General features: G+C 39.0%; 1 protein-coding gene across 2 annotated transcripts in view; it reads right to left on the minus strand.

Annotated features, from left to right (window-relative positions):
- The window catches only part of GRIA4 (glutamate ionotropic receptor AMPA type subunit 4), a 257,199-nt gene that overhangs the window by 136,117 nt on the left and 97,600 nt on the right, over positions 1-23,482 (minus strand). The window lies entirely within an intron of this gene.

The following is a 23,482-nucleotide window of genomic DNA, read 5'->3' on the forward strand; positions in this document are numbered from 1 at the left end:
ACAAAAATAACTGACATTGTTTGTAAAAAAAATTATGATAATCAAGAGCAGTAGTATAGATAAAAACTGTCTGGTAATTTCTGATGAGCAGATGTTCTGGTTTGTGTTGATCTAGGACAGCTATTTCTTCTCTATCCCCCCACACCCACCCTTACACTTTATTTCCTGTGAAAGGTATTCAGGCTTGTCCAAGTGAAATGGCTGAGATCCATCTGAATTAACAGCATCCTATTTAGCAGTGGTGTGTTGGTATAACTGAAAATGTTTCCTAAGAGAAGATCATCTGTTAAGCAGCATTTTGGCTCTTGATGCATCATCACATCTGAATCCTCTTGTCATAACTTCTTATTGTAGGGAAAAAAGTGATAGAATGTTAAACTTTAGAATTCCTCAGGATCTGATGATTAGGACTGTATAAGGATGTAGAAATAATGTGTACTATAGTTAAAAATGGAATAAAAGGTGAATGTATTTTTATGTTTTTATCTGTACTGAAGAAGGTCGGAAGTCTCTTTTTTCTATGCCTCTTTCTTTTTATTTCTGCAGTTTTAAGTTTGTTCTTTTTTATTTCTCTAGTCTCTATCTTTATACATTTTACTTATATTTTGAGGTTTAATAAAGTATTTTTTTTTAAAAAAAATATCCTTTCAGTGAAATAGGAATTTTCTGATTAGCTATATGTTTGTTTTGAAACACAGTTTCAGAAATTAAAAGAAACAACAAAATGCATTTGATAGACATCTAAATATCTGGATGTATTAACATTTTAGCTTCTTTCTAACACATATACTGTACCTGGTATGATTCTTATTATCTAGATGATTCTTCTTAATTGCTATTTACACAGAATCCACTGAATGAGGCCATTGAGAAAAATCACACCCAACCAGTCCATGTTTCATATCATGTTTGATTATTCCTGAAAAGCAGCTCCTTGTCTTGTTAACATGAAGGATTAAAAATAGCCCAAAGCCTAAATTGCACTATTGATGCAATTTAAAAAATCCAGGAAAACATGTGTGGGGTTTGAGTCTGCTTCTGACTCTGAAAACAAAACTTATCTTGAGTCAGAAGGGGAAAACAAAGTTACCAGGAAGGATTTGGAGAAATAAAAAACAGAAGTGACTCAGCAGAGTGGGAGAAACCAGAGATGCTGATTGGACAAACTTTGGAAGGAGGTTTGAATCCTCCAATCAGTGCTCAAGAAAGAAGAGAAGTGCATGAATCAAAAGGCAACCCAATTGGCTGCAGGTGAGAAAAGGTGTGGAAAGGATCATTTTAAAAGGCAGGCGCACCAAGAGCGAGCTGCTAGAGACAACCGATCCTTCATGCTCACAGCATCTGCAGAAGAGTCCTTACCCCAGTTGGAAGCCTTGCCTGTAGCCAGCGTGGAACCAGAGCCAGCCCCTTCTGTCGTCGCAGACCTGACTCCTGCACATGCTGCTCCTGTCAAGCCTCTTCTTGCCATTCCTGCCGAGCACAGCCTTGCATCCAGTTCCAAGCCTTGTCTCGTTGCTCCAGCACAATTCAGTCTAGCTTCCAGCTTCAAGCCTCGTCATGATGTTCCTGCCAAGTCCAGTCTTGTTTCCAGTTCCAAGCCTTGCCTCGTTGTTCCAGTCAAGTCCAGTCTTGTTTCCAGCTCCACACCTTGCCCTGATGCTCCAGCCAAGTCCAGCCTTGTCTCCAGATCCGAGCCTTGCCTTGATGCCCTAACCAAGTCCAGCCTTGTCTTCAGATCCAAGCCTTGCCTAGATGCTCCAGTCCAGCCTTGCCTAGCCTCTGTGCTCCAGCCTAGTCCAACCTATGCACCCATTTTCAGACATGTGCCTCAAGCCTCCTCTTTGCCACACACTCTAGCTTCACCGAGTCTTGCAGCTTCAATAAGAGAATTAGCTGAGTTCTGCCTCACTGTTTTGCCACAGTCTGAACCTGAAGCCTTGCCTGGTCATCCTCTACTGCCTGGGTGGACTTGATTAAATTTCATTGCCTAATTTAAAGACTTTGTTGCAAATTGTTATTGTAAATAAAGAATTTAATAGTAATTCTGCCTGGCCATCTCACAGTCTGAACAGGACAACATGCTAGAGTTGTGACTTTTGCCCTCCTTAAAATTCCTCACCCATGGAAGAAAAACATTTCTCAGCATGATCAGAAATCACTTGATCTTTATCAGCCAGGAGGATCCCCAGCCTATATGAGCAAAAGTAAGGGAATTCTATTTCTCAAGTCAATAAACATGGAGAAAAGAAGGACTCCATAGATCATGTTGGACTTTCAATAACCTTTGACCAAAGATTCCTGAGCAAATTCAGCTGCTATGGAATAAGAGGACAGATGCTCTCATGAACTGGCAACTAGTTAAAAGAACAGGGAACAGGGTAGGAATAAATGGCCCATTTTCACCATGGCAAGATGTGTAAGGTGGAGTACTCACAGCCACTGATGTTGTGAGTAATGCCTTTCAAATTTATATATAAATGATTTGGAGTTAAAAATGAGTAGTGAAGTTGATGGTACCAAATTGTTCAAGGGGTAAAATCCAAGAGGGATTGTAAAGAATTCCAACCTGGGTGAAGAAGCTTCAAACTGCAAATGCCATTCAGCGTAAACAAGAGTAAAGTGATGCATGTTGGCACAAAAACTCCAGTTGTGCCTATACATTACTACATTAATACAAGTAATACAAATATATTTGTACGTATGTATGTATGTATATGTGTGTATGTATGTATGTATGTATGTATGTGTGTGTGTATATATATATATATATATATATAGCGCTCTACATGGGGCTACCCTTGAAGAGTACAGGAAGCTTCAGCTGGTCCAGAATGCAGCTGCGCGGGCTATTTTTAGCGCCCCTAGAAGGGTGCACATAACACCTTTGTTACATGAGCTGCATTGGGTACCAGTTTGCTTCCAGGTCCAATTCAAGGTATTGGTTATCACCTTTAAAGCCCTACATGGCATGGGACCGGGTTACCTGAGGGACCACCTCTTCCCCGTATCATCAGCCCGTTCCACCCGCTCATGCAGAGAGGGCATGGTACAGACCACTTCGACAAGAGAATTCCATCTGGCGGGGTCCAGGAGGTGGGCCTTCTCAGCAGTAGCGCCCGCCCTTTGGAACATCCTGCCCCCAGAGGTGAGATTAGCCCCATCACTCCTAGCCTTCCAGAGGAAGTTGAAGACCTGGCTTTGCCACTGGGCTTGGGGCAGGGAGGAGAATCGACATACTTAGGGTTGGCTAGTGCCTTAAAGTGCCCCTCCTACATAATGATAGAAGAGATCATAACCATCTGGATTTTATGAGCTGGGGTAGTTAAGAAATTGTTTTAGTTTTAGTTTGAATGGGATTTTATTAGAATTTTATTGTATATATATTCAAATTTTATTGTATATTTATTCTGTATTGTAAACCGCCCAGAGTCCCTCCGGTCAGAGGAGATGGGTGGTGACAAATTTGATAAATAAAAATAAATAAATAAATATATTTCCTAAAGTGACTGACAGGAGAGAAATCTTGGAGTCAGAGTAGAAAATTCAGTAACCATGTCAACTCAGCATGCAGCTGTTATAAAAAAACAAAAAGAACTTTCCAAGCTTAGAATTATTAGGAAGGGCAATAAAAATAGAACTCTTGATATAATAATGCCTTTATTGTACAGAAATTTGTGGTAAGGCCAAAATTGAAGTATTGTGTACAGTTCTGATCACTATACTATAGAAAAGATACTACAGAGCAGTAAAAATCTGGCAACCAAATGATTAGCAGATATTGTATAAGCCTGTAAAACAAAACAAAAAAACCTACAAAACAAAACAAACAAAAAAACCAAAATTCTTTTGTAGCTGGGTTCTTTAGCTTGGAATGAAAGAAGGTAATGGATGATATGACAGTAGCAAAAACTGTGCATGGAATTATTTCCTTCTAACTATGTTAGATCTCAAAGTCATCCTTGAAACTAAATTCAGGGAGATTCAGGGCTGGCAGAAATATATATTTTCACAATGTGCATTTGTGTCAATTTGTGGTAATAGTAGCCAATTTTGGATAGTTTTTAAAGGAATTGGACAGGGTTATGGAGAATCAGGCTATCAATAGCTATAAATTTTGATGTTGCTTATGATTTCTTGAATCATTGGCAACAGGCATTTCATACTGATTGCTGACAAGTGGCAATGATTGGATTCAGAAATGTATCTTGTTGGCATTTGTACAACACAGAAAGCTGAACTACATGAGTCTATGGCCTGATCTAGTAGAGTTATTATATTATAGAGAGCCAGTTTGGTCTAGTGGTTAAGGTTCTGGGCTAGAAACCAGGAGTCTGTGAGTTCTAGTACTACCTTAGGCATGGAAGCTGGCTGCGTGACCTTGGGCCAGTCACTCTTTCTCAGCCCAACTCAGTGCAATGTAGACTAACCTCCTCGTGGTGCACCTCGGGCAACATGAGTTGTCATGGCTAAATAGGCTATACATCTGGCTGCTGGACCTCACAACGATTTCCCAGAAAGAAAAATCAGCATGAACACTGAACTGCTATGCCATATGATTAAAAAAAAAATGTTATTATGTCCTAAAGTAACAATTATGTTCTTAATAATCATAATTTTCTTTTTTTTCTTTAATACCTACAAAACCTCTGAAGATTTAGAGGACTTCAAAGGAATGATCATTGAAACATATATCTATCATTGAATATAAATGTACCCATCCCCCAAATCAACATACTTCTTGACATGCAATTCATGTATCCCTACTTTTATTAAAAAAAAAAAAATCTACAGACAAATTAGATATTGCTGGAAGTCCTAGCAAGTTGCAGAAACTTTAATTTATGACAAGTGTAATAAAAGACTGATTCAGTAAGTACATGTGCCATGGTTCACAGGCCTGGCGTTAGTGATAAATGAAAACAAGCTTGTGGGATTTGGTAGACAGCATGAGAAATGTGACCCAGTGTAGTTATGGATCTCTGCCAATTTAATATAAATTTTATGTCAACCCAACCTGAATATATGCATTGACTGATGACCAATTTATGTTATGAAATGTAGTAACTTAACAAGCAAGAAAAACACATTTTTTCTTGAATGCCTGACTTATAATCAAACACTTCTGAACATATTAGTTTAAAAAGAACTGAAAAATCTGTCTCTTTAAACATGAAGCATTGCTTTTTAATGAATGATCGCTGAAAAAGAAAAAGAACATCTAACAAATTAATGCAAATCCAACATACTGTGGCTAATCATAGGGAAGCACCATAACAGGACAATAGGATATATTTATATTTGGAATGAACAAAATATATGACTTCTAAACTAATTGAGATATAAACAAAACTCCAGTAACTAATACTCAGAGATAGACTCCCTGGAGATGTCACCCTGGAGATAGCACATATTTGCTTATTCATTATTAAAATTATAACTAGTTCTCTAGCAAAAAATCTCAGGATGGGATAAAATAAATTATACAGTAAAATAACTGAAAACAAAATCATATTAAAGTATCAAGATATGAACACCAAGACCCCAACATTTGGATTAATAGCTAGGTATTAATTTGACAATTAATTTGACAGTTTAGGGTCTAGGTGATGGTGTTCCATAATTAGGTTCCCCTGGCTGAGAAGGCCTTATCACACATTGCCACATAATGTACTGCTCTGAATGGCATGCAAAAGAATGTCCTCTCAGAGATGATAACGGTGATGATAATGGTGATGATGGTGATATAGCCATCATAACTAAAGTTGGTAAGAATTTGCAGCCCTATCTCCCATGAACTGGACAAATTCTCTTTAAAGCCAAGTAAGCTGGTTATGATCCATACATTTAAGGGACGTTAATTGTACCTACAATAACTATACTGTATGCTGTATTAAGTTCATGCTGTAATTTAATTTTGATTTATCACTTCACTATCAAGCTTAATTGAACTAATTTGAATTTATGATTAAGAAATAAGCTAAAAAATCAGTAGGAAGGAATAAACTTTTCACAGCAATGACATTTTAATTTACTCATTCACCATAATTTCAGGAGTTATTTTGGTCATTTGCTGACATTTTAGATTCCATTGGTGCCTATATAAAATCGAAACATATTTTATTTTGCTCCAACGTTCATCACTTCACCCTTACTAACACTGAAAAAGATTTAGCCAATTTGTAAAGATCATTATGAAGTTATTTGCCACTTCTTTTTGCTTTTAACAATTGGGATCATCTATAAAGCTGGCCGGAAGATCGATGCTTTGGAACTGGGGTGTTGGAGGAAAATTCTGAGAGTGCCTTGGACTGCAAGAAGATCAAACCAGTCCATCCTCCAGGAAATAAAGCCAGACTGCTCACTTGAGGGAATGATATGAAAGGCAAAACTGAAATACTTTGGCCACACAATGAGAAGACAGGACACCCTGGAGAAGATGCTGATGCTAGGGAGAGTGGAGGGCAAAAGGAAGAGGGGCCGACCAAGGGCAAGGTGGATGGATGACATTCTAGAGGTGACAGACTCCTCCCTGGGGGAGCTGGGGGTGTTGACAACCAACAGGAAGCTCTGGCGTGGGTTGGTCCATGAAGTCACGAAGAGTCGGAAGCGACTGAACGAATAAACAACAACATAAAGCTGGCCATCTCATTGTTCAACTGTAATCCCAGATAATTTATTAACAAGTTAAAAAGTACAGTTTGAGTCCCAGTAAAGATTCTGTTAGGGTCTCACTGCATATGCTCCTCCACTGTGAGAACTATTCGTATTTTCCTACTTGTTTCCTCTTTTATTAGCTAAACAATCTTAAGAGAACCTACTCTCTGATCTCAGCAGTGCTAAATTGAGAGAGAAATCTGCTTCAGTGTTGACTTAGTCAATTTTTTTTGAAAGCCAAATATCCAGCCTCTATCAGATCAGCATTACCTATATTCTTATTGACACAATTCAGACTCTAAAATGTTTGTGAGCCAAGGCTCACCGTGGATAAGCCAAGTTTATAAATTCTGCTATTGTTTCTATTGTTTTAGGTCTTTGTTGTTGTTGCGAGCCACCAGAGTTGTGCTTTTAAGACGGGCAGCAATATACGTCTTATAAACGAACGAACAAACAAACAAATATCTGCCTCTTCAGAAAGCCTGGTTGATAGTCTCTAATTTTTAATACCACTTTCTACAAATTTACATGGAACAAAGATTAAGTTATCTAGCCTGTAATTTCCTGGAATCTCTTCTCCCACCACAAAATATTATATTCGTTGAACTCTAGTTTTCTGATATGCATTGTTATTGAAAATGCAGCAATATCACAACTGACTATCAGATGAATTCTAGTGGAATAGGTGATTTGTCAATTTTTAATTTGTCAAGAAGATATATAGTATAACTTTCTATTTTATTATTATTTGCTCCAGTTCTGCAGTCTACTTTCTTTAGTTCTCACACTCCTGCTTCCTGAAAGAAGGTGCTTTCATTTACATTTTTAAATAAAAATTTGCTCCAGCACCTCCCCACAATTGGTCAGAGGCCTGGATCTGAAACTGAATTCACTGGTAGTACAGTAGAAAAACAGCAATAGAAAAACTTTAAATTAAGGGAGCCAATTTGGTGTAGTGGTCAAGGTGCCAGGCTAGAAACTGGGAGACCATAAATTCTAGTCCTGCCTTAGGCATTAAGACAGCTGGGTGACTTTGGGCCAGTCATTCTCTCTCAGCCCAACTCACCTTACAGGGTGGTTGTTATGGGAAAATAGGAGGATGAAGGAGTATTAGGTATGTTCCCTGCCTTGAGTAATTTATAAAAATAATAAAGGCAGGATAAAAAAATCTAACCCTTCCCCCCCACACTTGCAAAAATGTTGCCAAGAAAACTGCAGGGACTTGTTCAGGCAATCATCAACACTGACTGGAAGGGACAAAAAAAAGTTTTAAACAGAAGGGATGGTGGGGAACAACCTGCCAAATTTCCCTTATATGGCTTGGTCCTTCCTGTCTGTCCCTTGTCCCTATTCCTCTAGGCAGTTCTCCTTTCCAAAGTAGACAACCAGAAGAAAAAGAAGACACTGTAATCTGAGAACCTTATCCTCACTTTAAATTCAAGCCAACCTACATTCCAGGAATGTGAGCAGTGTAAATGTATATGGGATATAATTAATATAATTAGATGGTGGATTTACACAAAGATGAGAATTGGCTTCGATTTCAGTTTAGGCAATCAGACCACCAACTCTGCTCCATTTTTGTTGGTTTCCTGTTTTGTCTTTTCCACTGACCATACAAAAGATAATCAGGTGAGAAGTAAGTTTTCTCCTTAACTCCACTGCTTAACTCCATTGAATTAACTTCAGTGAGCCTGAAGAATTACAACACATAATGGCTGGCCAACATAATCAAGTAATACAAGATCACAGGCATGTTTAACAAACCATTAACAATAATAGTACAATATACTACACCATTCCCCACCAAGATTATATTTACAAATCTAATCACTGGTGGTTTCCATATGTGAATGGAATAACATACCAGATATAGGAGCATTCAAGGTTCCAACAGTATTGGTGACCAGTTGTGTGTCTGCTTTGGAATAGGTGCTACAGATGGTAACTTGGGAATTATAGTTCAATGTCCAACCATGTTAGGTGCCACTTCTTGTTTCTGTAGCTCTTTTCTTTTTTTCTTTTTGGTCAATGAATTGTCTTCAAATGTTATCAGGAAAAATCTCAGTATAAAAAAGGCACCAGTTCTCTCTTTGATCTTCCCAATTGATCTCTCCTCCGTAGTTTCTTGCTGGTACAGTTTGTCCATGGTTGTGTTTTCTTGTAATATGAGAAGATTGCTTAGTTTTTTCAGATGCTTGTCCTGAACACGTCTACACAAATTAAGTTTGAAAAGCTTCAATCTTGAATGTAAGGCATAACCTAAGTGTATTGCTGCCATTTGATTTGCTTTTGCATGTACTGTATTGTGATAAACAAGTACAAAATTTCAAGTTTCTGAGAGTGTGTTGTTTTCTTCATAGTGCAAAGTACATTCTTGAAATCTTGAACAAAACTTTTAGCCAACTCATTTTGACATGGTGATGCAATGCTGATGTTACATGCTGCATCCATTTTTCCATGAATATTTGAAATTGTTAACTATTATGATTCACTGTCACTCAGATATTGTTCTGGGACATCTGTTTTCACAAAGAGTTATCTCGATAGTGCTATGGTCTCCATACCTGCAGCTGAATTGATTAAAAATACCCCTGGCTTTGAAGAACGTACATCTATCACAACTGAAAACATACGGTAATGCCCATAAATGCCTCTTGAAAAATCTATATCACTTCTTTGCCAAGGTGAGACAAGCAAATATAACATTTGGACGTACTGGTAATCTCAGCAACTCCCTACAAGCTGTTCAAGTTGTTGGTCTATTCCTGGCTGTCAAGTAAAAGTATAACGTAAAACTTTAACTTTTACTACTCCATTGAGACAAAAACTTGAGACAATGTTGGATCTCCCTTAGTTTCTCTTTGACACATTTTAGCTGTGATGGGAAGACTTGTGATCTTTGTGAGAGAAAACATGACAAATGAATCCACAGCTGATGTGAATTTTCCAGATAGTTTACTGTGTAGGGGTAAACAGGCTGACCCTCTGAATCTGTGTGATTGTATGTCCTTTTGATATTCTATTTTGTATCTGTATCCTTCAAGGAACATTGCCCAGTGCAGCATTCAAGAAGCAGCTGTAAGGAGAATGCCTTTCTGTAAATTGAAGATTGTCTTCAAGTAGTGTCTGATGATCAACAATGAGGTAAACTCCCTTCTGTATAGATACTGGTTGAAGTTTTTAACTCCCCAATCTAAACTCAGCATAATTTTTCTATGTAGCTTTAAGTCAGCATGATACAAAAGATATTGAACATTCACTACCAGTTTTCATGGTGCATGATACAACCACACTGATTCCATATTGTGATGCATCACAAGCCAATTGCACAAGTAAGTGTGGCTTATAATATTTGAGTAATGTTTGATGTCATAATTTTGTTTCTGAGAAAGCTTGTTCACACTGTAGTAACATGTTTAAGGAATGTTTATGGTAGCTAAATTTGGCATGAATCTTATATAGAGAGCCAGCTTGGTCTATTGGATAAGGTGCTAGGCTAGAAACCAGGAGTCTGTGAGTTCTAGTCCTGCCTTAAGCATGAAAGCCAGCTGGGTGACCTTGGGCCAGTCACTCTCTCAGCCCAACTCACCTCACAGGGTTCCTGTTGTGGGGAAAATAGGAGGAGGAAGGAGTATTAGGTATCTTTTCCGCCTTGAGTTATTTATAGAAATAATAAAGGTGGGATAAAAATCAAAAGAATGAATAAATAAATAAATATAATAATTAAAAAAACCCTAAAAAGGATTGTATTTGTGACATAACTTGTAGCCTTGGGGCATTAATGATTGCTTCAATTTTCTTTTCATACTTGTGTAGGCCTGGAGATTCAGTGGTGTGACAGCAATGCGTAATACTAGGTTTAAAAACTCACAGATATTGCACAGTGCTGAATGGCCATGGTCCACCTATTTCTACAGTGCTCTCTTGAGATTTTACAGATTTTCCTTCTAATTTTATCTGGTGACAATGACATCATCTAAATAGTACTAGATTACTGGACAACCATGGTGCCAATACTACTCGAAAAACAAGTCTGCTAAAATAATATAACTCCTGGTGTATATTTATGGTGAAAAACAGTTCGGAATCTTCTTCCAGTTCCATCTGTAAATAAGCTTCTGCTGGGTATGTTTTGCTGAAGTGTCCCCCATAAGCAAAAACACGTACAATTCTAGGCAAGAGGTATTGCTCAGCATATAATTATGAATTAAGGGTAACTTCAAAATCACCATAGATACTTACAGTTCCATTCTTCTCAGCTACGGGAACTACATGTTGAGGTTTTCCTACTAACAGATTAAGACTGCTATATGTGCCTAATCATTTTGGCCAGGTGAAGGGGTTGTATTAGATTGTCTCCTCTCACGTGCTTCATGCAAATAGCCTGGGGGGAGGGGAGGAGCTGCCCGGACTTGTCTTCTCACTTCCTTCTTTTTCTCTCTGCTGGAAATGTAGCTCAGCAAGGCTTGCTCCAAAGGGAGCTACGTACTTTAAATGTTTTGCTTTTGTTTTTGCTTTCTGTAAATAAATTATTTTTATAGAAATGCTTGGTGTGTGACTTTTTTGACCTCTCCTGGGCTAAAGGCTTTCCCAGCATCTGCCAACAGGTTATGTGCCCAGTAAACAACCCAGTAAAACCCAGAGAGAAAAGAGATCAACTCCACACCTCATGCACAATTTAAAGGCAGGTAGCAAAGACCTGTGAAGATTTTCTTTGGAGCCACCTGGAGATTTTCCAGCAACTGCCGGTCTGCAGGACTTAGAAGCTAGCTGAGGTGACTTGCAAAAGAAGGAAGAAGCCATGGCTGCCTCCCAGCCCTCAGTGATGCCTCTGGAGCGCCTATCAGAGACCAACTATTTGAATTGGGCCCTGAAGATGGAAATGTATCTTCGCAGAGAGGATCTTTGGCTGCCAATTGGTGAGCAAACCCCGCAAAATCCCAGTGCTGAATGGCTGAGACAGGATGAGCGGGCTAGAGCCACCATTATCTTGGGAGTTGAGGACAATCAGCTAGTCCACGTGCGAGGCATGCAGTCTGCAAAGCAACTTTGGGACGCTTTGAGAGACTTATATGTAAAGGCAACAGCAGGGAGTAAAGTTACTCTGACGAAAAAGCTGTACAGAGCCTACCTTGCAGAAGGAGATAGCCTTCCTGAGCACCTGCATTATATTCAGCAGCTGTTTGTTGAGTTGCAGGAGAGAGGAATGGAATTTACACCTCTCACAAAATCCTATATCCTCCTGTCCTCACTAAATGCAGCATGGGACACGCTGATTTGTACCCTGGAGGCTATGCCTGAAGCAGACCTCACCCCATCGTATGTTACACAGCGCTTACTCGCTGAATGGGAGAAGAGAGAGGAAAGATCCCCCCCCCATCTCTTTTGGAAAGCTGCAAGACCAGAAAATGAGGGAAGAGAAGGGAAAGGAACCTGAGGCCACAGCGCTAGCAAGCCAGCGATGCTTCACTTGTGGTTCAGCTGGACATTTGCAAAGAGACTGTGCCATGAGACCCAAGGGTAGAAAGACAGAGCAGAAGAACACAAGGGCAACACAGAAGAAGGCTCTTCAGACAACCCAGATTGCACAGGTTGCTGAGAAGGGTAATTCTGATGTATGGGTGTTAGATTCTGGGGCCAATTGTCATTTATGTAATTGTAAAAGCTCTTTTGTGTCACTGTCTAAAACTGAAAGACAAAGTGTATCTTTGGCTGATGGGTCTGTCACCAAAATTATGGGACAAGGTGACTTGTATTTATCCTGCTTAGGAGAAACTGTAAAAGGTGTGTTGTATGTGCCAAATTTACAATCAAACCTTTTATCTGTGGCACAATTGGCTGCAACAGGGTATATCATAACATTTAAGAAAAATGGTTGTGAGATACGTAAAAATGGGAAATTGTGTGCTACTGGTATGTTAAAAGACTCCTTGTACATTGTGCAAAATGCAAGGAAGCCAAGCTGCAAGGCTGCAGTTGGCAACACACCATATCATGACCAATGTGTACACCTGATGCACAGGAGACTTGGTCATGCTAATTACAAGTATATAGCACAAATGCCACAGCTGTGTGCTGACCTAAAGATAAAACCCTGTGATAAATACTTAGACTGTGTAGTTTGCAAAGAATGCAAAACACTAAAAGCTCCTGTGAGTAAGCACAGTGACAGAGTTACAACTAGACCTTTGGAAATTGTACACTCTGACATTATTGGTCCTTTTGCTCCAAGTCTTGGACAAGCAAGGTATGCAATGACCATCATTGATGATTTCTCAAGATACACATTTATCTACATCTTAAAACATAAAGATGAGGCATTTGAGAAATTTAAAAGTTTTGTGACATGGGCAAATGGAAAATTCCCTAGGCCTGTATCTGCACTCCAATGTGATAGAGGAGAAGAATACCTTTCTCACAAATTCAGAAGGTTCCTAGTGGAAAAAGGGATAGAACAAATTCTTTCTAACCCGTACACCCCTCAGCAAAATGGTGTTGCTGAAAGAAAGGGCAGAACCTTGCAAAATGGAATGCATGTTAAAAGATTCACGATTATGTTTTAAGTTCTGGGGAGAGGCTATATCGACTGCCACTTATGTTCAGAACAGGTTGTATAACTCTATGATTCAGGACACTCCATTCCATTTGTTTTATGGTGTGAAACCAAAGGTAAGCCATCTTAGAGTGTTTGGTAGCACTGCATGGGTTCACATTCCAAAACAGCAGAGAAGGAAAGGAGGCCCCACAACAAAGAAAGCCATCTTTGTTGGCTATGAACAAAGCCAGAGGAGCTACAGGTTCATAATGTGAGAGAAATTAATAATTAGCAAAAGCGCTTCTTTTGCTGAACAAAACTGGGGGAGATTAAATTCTAGCTCTCCAGTTGAACTGACCACCACAAGAGAACAGCAAGGACTTGCTGATGGTGATCTTTTGCCTGATGAGGACATTAAACCAGAAAAGCAAACTGAAGATCTGTCTGATGAGATAGATGCTTCTCAGGAAAGTGATAGGAGTCAAAATTTAAGCCCTGTATTACCTCGCAGATCTCAGAGGAGTAATAAAGGCGTTCCTCCATCACGTTTTCAGGCTGAAACAGTAAAGGCTTTTCACATATTCACAGAACCTGAGTCTTTAGAACAAGTGAATGCTTTACCACCTGAGATTGCACAAAATTGGCATTCTGCCATGCAACAGGAATTAGCATCCTTGAAAGAAAATAAAACATGGAAACTGGTAAATCTACCTCCCAATGAACGCTGTCTGGGTTGTAGGTGGGTTTTCAAACTGAAAAGGGATGCTGATGGCAAAATCCAAAAATATAAAGCAAGGTTGGTTGCAAAAGGGTTCACTCAAAGGAAAGATTTAGACTTTGACAAGACTTTTGCACCAGTTACTAAAGGTGAATCAATTAGATTACTGTTAAAAGTTGCTGCACTCAAGGGAATGTCAGTTAACCACTATGACATTCAAACTGCATTTCTCTATGGTGATTTAGACCACAGATTATACATGCAGCAACCCCCTGGCTATGAAAAAGGGGAGAATCTAGTCTGTGAACTGCAGAAGTCAATCTATGGGTTAAAACAAGCTGCTAGATCCTGGAACCAAAAAGTAGATGAAAAACTGCAGAATTTTGGTTTTGAAAAAGGAAAAGCAGATCCCTGTGTATATATGAAGAAGGACAAACAAGGCTGTATGTATCTGTGCATTTATGTTGATGATTTGCTGCTATTCACATCAACAGAAAAACAAAGGCTTGATTTTGAAGCCTGCATGAAAAGCCATTTCATATTAAGAAGCCTTGGAATTATAATAACCTAGGTTTGGAAAAACACAGGAAGAAGAATGGTAGCTTTCTGTTGAACCAAAGGGGAGATAATGGTAAAGTAATGTGAATGGAAAGACATATAAAGGTGTCAGAGAAGATTGGTTATGCATCTTAATCTGTAGTGTAAAAAGGGGAGTGTTGAGGTTTTCCTACTAACAGATTAAGACTGCTATATGTGCCTAATCATTTTGGCCAGGTGAAGGGGTTGTATTAGATTGTCTCCTCTCACGTGCTTCATGCAAACTTTACTTGTCTTCTCACTTCCTTCTTTTTCTCTCTGCTGGAAATGTAGCTCAGCAAGGCTTGCTCCAAAGGGAGCTAAGTACTTTAAATGTTTTGCTTTTGTTTTTGCTTCCTGTAAATAAATTATTTTTATAGAAATGCTTGGTGTGTGACTTTTTTGACCTCTCCTGGGCTAAAGGCTTTCCCAGCATCTGCCAACACTACAGATGTAGTTCACAGGCTCAAAAATCTTTTGAAAGCATTTCCTTAGATTCCGTCCAGCTCAGTTTCTATTTTTTGTATATTGCAAAATGAATAGATGTACCTTCTAAAGGAATACACTTTATGAAATTTGGGTGTGGCATTTTCTTGTAACATTATTTTACTTTTTATGTATTTGCTGAGTAAACATAGGCCAGCCATCATCCAATACCCTTTTCAGCCTAATTTTGGTGGCCTTAATGACGGGAAGTAGACTGTTGATGGGCCTCCAAACCAGTGGCAGCTGCCTCAGCTAATCATAATGCCTGAGTGCTGGTCCACCTTTGCCACAACACACGAGTCCACATACCTTGCTGGCTGTTTTATTTTACAGTATTACAACAGGAATGATCTTTTCTTTAGTATAGTTTTTTTTTTGCTGTATTTCTGATGGCTTTAGACACCTCTTCAATGCTGCTCAAAGCTGTACTGTGATGCAACTGATACAGCAGAACCAGTTTCCAACTGCACTGACAGGTTTACCCTTCTCCTCTGTGGGACCCATGTTTTTGGTTCCATCTGCTTCTTATCTTCTGTTTCTGATATTCTTAAATACATTTAATATTTCACATGCCTAGTGTTTTAGAAATCTGTACTTCGAATGCTGTATGCCTTTTCAAAGTCTTCCTTGCCTCTCATGCTGTCCACTTCCCATGTTGCCTTTTACCAAGCTTTGTTTTATATTGAAAAGGGCACTCTTTTCTAAGCAACAATTTCCTAACTGGAATAGTTTGTTCGTTCTGTCTAGGAACCCCACGAGTTTCCTTTTATACTTGATGGCATACGGCCTCAATGTAATTTTGCTAAGTTTCTATTAATGAGCTTTTAAGTAAGAGGGCTGTGCAGATCTTCAGGAGTTTGTTTCACTTCACTTGAGTAAAACATCGCTCACTCAACGCTGCTTCCCTGAAAATCTCTTCCTCTCTTCTAAGAATGAAGCAAGGAAAGCAACTGCTTTGCTTCACTGCATGCTTTCCCAGAGCCTCCTCCAGCACTTGCAGTAGCCAGGAAAGGCATAGACAAGCACTACAAGAAGCTGCAAAGTGATGAAAGGTGCCTTCCTGAGGTGGACCACATTTCTTCTTCCTTGACGTGCTTCACAGAACATAGCCAAACTAAAACGGCCACAAAGAAGCCTAATGAATAACACGTGTCGTCGCAACACGAGATGGGCGGTGAAGAAATATGATGAAATAAAATAAATAAATAAATAAATAACATTTGCAAAGGCTTCAGCATCTTGAATCCTCCTGTACATCCCCCCCCCTTTTAAAAGTTTTCTCTTTTGAAGTCAATTGATTTTGCCCTGAATTTTGCTGGCAATTTCCCATTTATACATATATTCAGCTTGAGAGAATTGTGGCTGCAGGTTGCCAATGGTATAACAGCATTTTTTTCTTAACCAGGACCTGGATTTCAGTTTTATTGAAGGTTCCCTCATCTCTAGTAATTTCCCGTTCTTACAGGCAATCTCAGATGACATTCATCCATCCCATTCTGAAGAAACACCCTGGCAGAGAATATAAAGTTTATTTGTTGCTGAACAGGGCTCTGATGTATTCTCCCAGGTTGCTTGATTTTGTGCCTCTATTTATTCTATTTGTTTCATTTATGACTGAAGAATAATATTTTGTGTCTTGAGCATAGTGTTTTGAGTAAAGTTGTCAGTCCTTTGAGGTAGACCATGTCAGGAAACAACCTCCACAAGAACTACTGGAACTCGACTTTATTGTTAAAGGGTATTATAGCAGAATCTTGAAAGCCTGACAGAGATTCTCTCTCCCCCTTCTTATACCAAAGACAAGCAGGGCAATCTTGAGTTTCTTTCTTACTCCCTGCTACCTTCCAGGGTTAATCTGGTGTTTACATAATGGTAGTTGAACACCTTCTTCAAGGCCATCTCCATATTCCTCCACAAAAGCAGGAGACAAATTGTTTCTGGTCCATGACTTGATATTCAGACTTTTTCATGCACATGAATAACCAATAGAGAAGGGGGTGAATGAGATCTTGTATGGAAGCTTTTGCTTAGGGCAAGAGTGGGCAAACACTGTTTTGACATGGGAACCACATGAAGAAAAGTGTTATGTTTAGCTCTAAGGCAGGCTTAGCCTACTGTAGTTAAAAAAGTAAATTCACAAGATCCTCCCAAAATTCAGAAAGTAAGAGTAAATTTTGTCTCCACCAATGTGCTTCATCTAAAGTCACTCACCTTCCATCACTGTGACTCTCATTATTCCCCAAAAAGTCAAGAGTAACCTTTGGATCCTAAAAAGTTGCCTGCTGTCAGTGTAGAAAAATAATATTTATATTTACATAAAAAATAAAACTAAAATATAATTCCGATGGCTTGATTTCATTCCTCAATTTATTATTCCTTTCCTTTCTCCCTTGCTTCCAATCTAGAAACTTTCCTTAGAGTAGGGACCTCTGTTGCTTATGCTACTCAGGAAAAGACCCTGTACAGCAGTAGTTAAATCTTTATGGTGTATGTTATATCTGGCTCCTAATTCTTAAGTTCCAGAATCCAGTGCTTTACAAAAATATTATGCATGCATGTAATACTTTCAAAGACATAGAAACTTACATAATTGCAATCTTATTTTTCTCCAAAATATAACATGTGAAAAGGTCTTGAGTGAAAAGCATTAAAATCACAACCGTTTGGAAGGAATTTCCACAATAAAAATTGTAAAGAGAATCCATATTGTAATATCTCTGAGAATGTAGCAAAGTCCTAGGATTCCTATACTTTTTCACGTATTTATGATTTAGCAGGTTCACAACTTCATTAACACAATATATTAAAATAATAATAATAATAACAACAACAACAACTACCACCACTACCTTCTACCCTGGCATGCTTCAATGTTCTTCTACTCTAACATACATAGAATTTCTTCCAACTGGGTTTTCTTTCACCCCATATGCATGAGTTCTCTGAATTGATTCCTATTGGAATTCTTTGTAATGGATTTAGGTTTTATTATCTACAAAGCATTAATTAATTACGGAAAACCAAATCACACCCTGACTTTGTATTTCTAGGTGCAAAGATTACTGCAGATGCTGACTGCAGCCAGGAAATCAGAAGACGTTTAATCCTTGGGAGAAGAGCAATGACCAATCTTGATAAAATAGTTAAGAGCAGAGACATCACACTGACAACAAAGGTCCGCATAGTTAAAGCAATGGTGTTCTCCGTAGTAACATATGGCTGCGAGAGCTGGACCATAAGGAAGGCTGAGAGAAGGAAGATAGATGCTTTTTAACTGTGGTGTTGGAGGAAAATTCTGAGAGTGCCTTGGACTGCAAGAAGATCCAACCAGTCCATCCTCCAGGAAATAAAGCCAGACTGCTCACTTGAGGGAATGATATTAAAGGCAAAACTGAAATACTTTGGCCACATAATGAGAAGACAGGACACCCTGGAGAAGATGCTGATGCTAGGGAGAGTGGAGGGCAAAAGGAAGAGGGGCCGACCAAGGGCAAGGTGGATAGATGATATTCTAGAGGTGATGGACTCATCCCTGGGGGAGCTGGGGGTGGTGACAACTGACAGGAAGCTCTGGCGTGGGCTGGTCCATGAAGTCACGAAAAGTCGGAAGCGACTGAATGAATAAACAACAAACATATCACACCCCAAAAGACAAAATAGTCCCAAGACTTAGCTTGTGGGGCATATTAGTCTCTCTCAGCAGTTCCACAGTACTTATGTTTAAACATTGCACAGATGAGTAAAAGCATGCAGAAGTTCATTTTGTGTTTCTCATCTACAAACTTCACAACATGCATCCCCAGTCTTCTCCTTTCTGCTTCAAAAAGCAGAGGCCAGATCCAAAAACTCACACTATTTACATTAGAGAAGGTGAAAAGGTGACTTCAGCCTACCACCCATGCCATTTGATATCTTAAATCAAGGCATTAAGTCAGAGGCTAATATGTCATGAAGTCAGTCTGTTTAGAAGAAAGTGAAATCCTTTGGTGTAGCTTTTGGGATCTGAGTCATAGAGAGAAAGGAGAGTCCAAGAAGTGACAGCTTCTGGGGATGTCCTCTCTCAAGAAAAAAAATATATCCTTATTGACTTTCTGACCTCTTATGATTTTGGGCTTCCTGAACTCTGGTGAATTTGTGGAGATTAATCGCTAGATTAATTTGACCCAACGTGCACAGAAGAATGTGAGATCAATTCAGGAAAGCCTATGCCTTCTTTTTCTAATCCACTTTTGTTGTTGTTGTTGTTTCAACAAAATGCATGCCTTGTACCTTATAACAGCTTTGGGCATTTGTCTATAGTGTACAGAGAATGCTTCTCAAAAGACAAGTTAATTTTTTTTGTGAATGAGAAACTCAGTTTGGAGCCCAATTGGCACATATATTTGTTTTACATTCAATGTTTACTTGGCATAATTGCCAGTCCCTGGCAGCTACTACTGTGCCTCTCTTTGTCTCCCATGACTGTGGGTTCCAGCACTGAAGCCAACACCTGTGGCCACATAAAAGGCTAAGTACAGCAGCTGCCGGACTCAGATGTCCACAGTGAAATAAAATTCTAAAGCATACGAGTTTGGATGTGTAGCTGGCTTCCTCCTTTCATGCATTTCAAAGCTTCCTTGGATGCCTGCTCCGCAGGATCCTCATTTATCAACTGTCTGTCAACCAGTGTGACTGACCTGAGGTTTAGTAGTGGCCTTGAATACCCTCATTTTACTAATGCTGCCTAAGTCATGCCAATGAGGTAACTCTGAAGTAACTTCCTGGAAACGGGTGGCTTTAAGAGACATCCTCATATAAGACCACAGAGCTGAGTCTTGGTATATTCCAGCATCACTAGGGAGGCATATCAGAGACAGCGGTCCAGCGCAACATCTGTTGGGTATTCCAGGACACTTTATAATGCTTTCCAAGCTGTTATATGGTACAAGGCACCTTATATCTAGCTTTGAATTTACAATGAAAAATAAAAACAACAGGATACTTCCTAAGGTGTGTGAAGGCTGCTGTTTCATATGAAAAAAATGCAGAATGCGTATCCGTAAATGCCCACATGTCATTTTTTTCAAAGCAGTGTTGAATCACCATTACCTGCTTTGTGCAGATTGCAACTGTGCTCACAGTAAAAAGCAGACAGCAGTGCAGATCTGAACTGCTTCTCTGTACCTCCTGCATAATTGGTGTAATTGTACAAAGAAGGAGAAGGATGAGGAGAAGGTTTAGGTTTTTCCTAAAATCAAATCCTATCAGCTGCAAACCTTCCTATCAGTCAGGAAATTTATCCGTAACAACAAAAATCCTATTTTAGCTTCAAAAAATCCTATCTTAAATACAAAGCTGAAGATTTTAAATAAAGAAAAAAATTACTTTATGTTTGTTATATTTCTGAACTTGGCATCCAAAATAAATGTGGCTGGATTATTTACATGTAAAATTCACATATAAATTTGAAAACAGCTAGCATGAATGACTTGCATATCTCTGTTTCCAAGTACTGTAACTATGGCATGCTTAGCTGTGGAGTCTCATCAAGTGGCAGACAATGAATTAGACAGAAAACTAATTGCTGGCTGGAATGTGGATGGGAGATCTTCAAGGAATTCTAGGGCTAGTCCTGGTCTAGGAAGCTGAAAAACATTTGAAATGTTTATGGCAGGCAGGCTGGTAGAGTCTCCCACTGATTGCATCAAAGTGACTTTTGTGCTGAGTTTGCTGAAGGAAGCAGTAGCTAAGTGGGCAAGACCACTCACTGAGGGGAATGATCTGGTGCTGGACAAGTATCAGGACTTCATGCGTAAACATAAAGGACACTTTGGGGATCCCATATAGAGAATCACTGCAAGGCTGAAGGGGGGCCCTCCACCATCCGAGAAGAGCTCGATCAGCCAGCAGCAGGCAAGCATACCTAATTACTCCTGTTATTCTTTCTTTAGATTCCAAACAGAAGGTGGAACTTTCTGCTTTTGTAGACTCTGGGGTAACCACTAATTTCATTGATATACAAACAGTACAGAAACTAAAGTTGCCTACTCAAGCTCTAGAAAGCCCAGTGATAGTTGAGATGATTGATGTCACGAACAATACCCTAAGAAACCCCAGCCTTGCAGGAGTTAGGCACTAACCCAGGTGAGTAGGAGGAATTCTTCTATGGGGTGGAGCGTGCCTCGGGGTTAGCTAGAGACCAAGTAGGGGGTATGGGAAATGACCCAGCTCCTTCTACATTAGGCATATAGGACGTGAGGGAGGGAGGCCAACAGATTCCAGAGGGAGAGGCAGCCTCTATGGGTGCAGCTGATTTACAGGATACCTGGTGTGATCCCAGGGAGTTACTGGCAGAAGAGGGGAGTGACACAACTACGTTTTCTTCTCATAGCCCACAATCAGTTTCACCTGGGAACTCAGGAGGAGGGGATGAGTCTGAAGGGGAGGGTGATGTAATGGTATGTGGAAATAGCCCTGGGAGACCGGGCAAAGAGATGCCACCTAGAGAATGGTCAGATAAGACCAGATAAGAAAAGCATAACTGATAGCTGCCGAGTGGGGAGAGCAAATGGCTCAGGAGGGACCCTCCCTATGTTATCGGGCTGTAAAAATGGCAGTGGGAGAATTGTACTTTCAGACTTGCAAGGTTCTGTTAATGTATCTTTACAATAAAGTAGAATTAGCTTATCTGGTGGTGTTTCCTGTCTAGTCTACCTGGTAAGGTTGACACAAAATATGTTGGTAAGGATTCTAAAGGGCCTTATAGAAATTATTATACCATGGAATAATTATATAATATCCAGTGGTTTCCAGTTCATTACTGATCCCAATTCAAAGTGCTGGTTGTCAGCTATAAAACCTTTCATGACATGTAGTAAAATTACAGAAGACTGCTTCTTCCCTGATTTGTAGTCTGTGCATCTGAGACTTTGCTCTGAATATCTCAAATTCTGTAATTGAATAAATGGCTAATTGTGAGCAGTCTTTTTCCAATTAGTGTCCCCAGTTTTGGAATACACTTCCTAAATAGGTCTGCCTGGCACCTACTTTTTATTTTAGCAAAACCAGATAAATAACTTCTTTTGTTCTTTCAAAAACTTGCTAAATTTTGTATGCCCAGTTGAATATTTTTAGATATCTTTAATATCTGTTGTCTTGCTATTACCTTGTTTTACTGTTTGTGCTTTGGTTTGACTTGAATGTTGCCAGCAAACATCTCACGTGCTTGATCTTAGTCAAAAGGTCAAGAAACAATAGATAATTTGCCCAAATTATCAGGCAAATAGTAAATTTAACAGTAATCAGCATCTTGTCTTCCTGCACTCTTCCTGCTTTACATGCAGTCTTCTTGCTTTACATTCAATATAACGCTTTTTATTTGGACAAAATTCAATTTACTCTTTCAAATAAAAATGTGTAGCCTACTACAACAATTGCTGCATGAAAATATATGTAGCTAGCTAGAGAGGCACATCATTGCAAAGCAGCTGTTTCAAGTTATCTTCAATATTATATCCAAGAAATACTACCTCAGCATCACTAGTATTTATTACTACTAATATCTGCTACAGAGGAATGAGGGAGACTTGAGCAATTTTTGGAAAGAGGTTCTGGAAAGTGAGAAAAGAAGAAAAGAAAGTCTAATGGTGCTAGTGGAAGAATTTTGTCCTGCCCTGACATTTGTGTCAGCTAAAAGTTACTTTATCAAATATATTTGTCATTTTGGTCCTTAGCCCAAGAGAGATTGGGATATCAAGTGGTTAGCCTGAAAATTGACAAGATTGTTCACTGTGTTCAAGCTATAGAGTAGCAGAGCAACCATTCTGGAATTTTTCACATAGATACATAAAACTTGTATCAACCTCCATTTCAAAAATGTATTCATAATATTCCAAGTTTCTTGCATAGTTTCTTGAAGAATAGTTTACAAAACATATTTCAGGCAAGAAAATTCTGAAACTGACTTTAGTATGCTGTCACATATTGCAAAATAGTGAGCCTATAATTTATCTTTGGAATTTAGAGGAGAAAGGGGGGATTTTTATTTTTTTTAAAGGGAACTATCACTGTTTATTTATTTTGCTATCTTATTTACTATGTTCTGCTCATCCAGAACAAATTGCAAAGCAGAAACAAGTGAAAACCTTAACAAAATGTTCCAAAGCTTTTTTTTTCTGAGCATTTTAGAAATGCAAAAAGAACAAACAGAACTCGGCACAAATCAAATGGTACAACATAAGGAATATTTTCATACAGAGCTGCAGACAATTACCAACACAACAAATCAAGCAAGGAAAGATTACAAATTAAATGGCATCACTGTGTAATAAAAAAAGGAAAATTTGTCTGAGTGCATGTGTCCATTTTTTGCAGCAATGCAGCAGAAATAAAATAGGAGCTCAAATACTTCTGACATATTTTCTATGCATAATCCAATTCAGCAACTTTACATCTTTCTGTGGTTGAATTTCCCTGATTGAGATCAGCCCTAAAAATGGTTAAGGTTAAATGTCAAATGCTTTCAATGTCCA

Source organism: Candoia aspera, chromosome 5 (genome assembly GCF_035149785.1).
Source record: "Candoia aspera isolate rCanAsp1 chromosome 5, rCanAsp1.hap2, whole genome shotgun sequence".
Classification (NCBI taxonomy): Eukaryota; Metazoa; Chordata; class Lepidosauria; order Squamata; family Boidae; genus Candoia; species Candoia aspera.